Raw genomic sequence first — 1213 nt, 5'->3', positions numbered from 1 at the left:
AATTTCAATGTGAAGAATTTCAATAAGAACTCAAGCAGGACTTGGGATTCAAAAGGTGGATCAAGAAAGGGAGTTGATTAGCAAGATTAGTTCAGTAGGAGGAGTGATGGAAAACAATCCAAGAACTGGAAGAGAAAAACTGATAAGAGGAGAATAAAGTGTTACAATTGTGACAAACTGGGACACTTTGCCTCTGAATGCTATGCATCAAACAAAAACCAACATCAAGTGAAGCAGGATCCTGAAGCAAATCTTGCTAAGGAAGAAGGTGAAGACTTTGATGATGAGGCAGTTCAGCTAATGACGACAACAATCAGCAAACTTAGAAATGATGTATGGTACCTTGATTCAGGGTGTTCCAATCATATGACTGGACACAAGGATTGGCTAGTAAACTTTGATCCAACCAGAAGAAATAAGGTGAAGTTTGCTGACAACAGAGTTGTAGCAGCTGAAGGGACAGGGGACATTCCACTAAGGATGCAAGATGGTAGGAAATCACTCATCACTGATGTGCTATTTGTTCCTAACATGAAGACTAATCTCATTAGTATTGGTCAGCTGCATGAGAAAGGGCTCAATATGGAGTTGCACAATGGTTTCCTAGAAATATATGACAACCAGAAGAGAAGTGTACTCAAGGCACCCCTTTCCAGCAACAGAACATTTCAGGTGAAGCTAGATGCAGTAAAGACTCAATGCTTGAATGCTGAAACCAACACTGATGAATCTTGGCTTTGGCACTTAAGGTATGGTCACCTAAACTTCAGAGACCTAAGAATGCTAAACCAGAGAAACTTGGTCACTGGTTTACCTGAAATAAAATCACACTTGCCAATATGTGATAGCTGTATGATCAGTAAACAAACAAGAAATCCCTTCAACAAGAATACTCAAACCAAAGCCACTAGTTTACTGCATATTGTTTACTCTGATGTGTGTGGACCTTTTGAAGTAAATTCACTAGGTGGGAATAGATACTTTGTATCTTTCATTGATGACTACAGCAAGAAAATGTGGGTCTATCTCATCAAGGCTAAAAGTTATATGTTTGAATACTTGAAGAAGTTCAAAGCAGAAGCTGAAAGACAATCAGGAAATCAAATGAAGATATTCAGAACTGATGGAGGAGGGGAATTCACATCAAGGGAGCTTGAGAAATTCTGTGTTGATCAAGGCATAATACATGAGGTGACAGCCCCCTACACTCCAC

Source organism: Lupinus angustifolius, chromosome LG11 (assembly GCF_001865875.1).
Source record: "Lupinus angustifolius cultivar Tanjil chromosome LG11, LupAngTanjil_v1.0, whole genome shotgun sequence".
NCBI lineage: Eukaryota > Viridiplantae > Streptophyta > Magnoliopsida > Fabales > Fabaceae > Lupinus > Lupinus angustifolius.
This window is presented reverse-complemented; position numbering follows the sequence as displayed.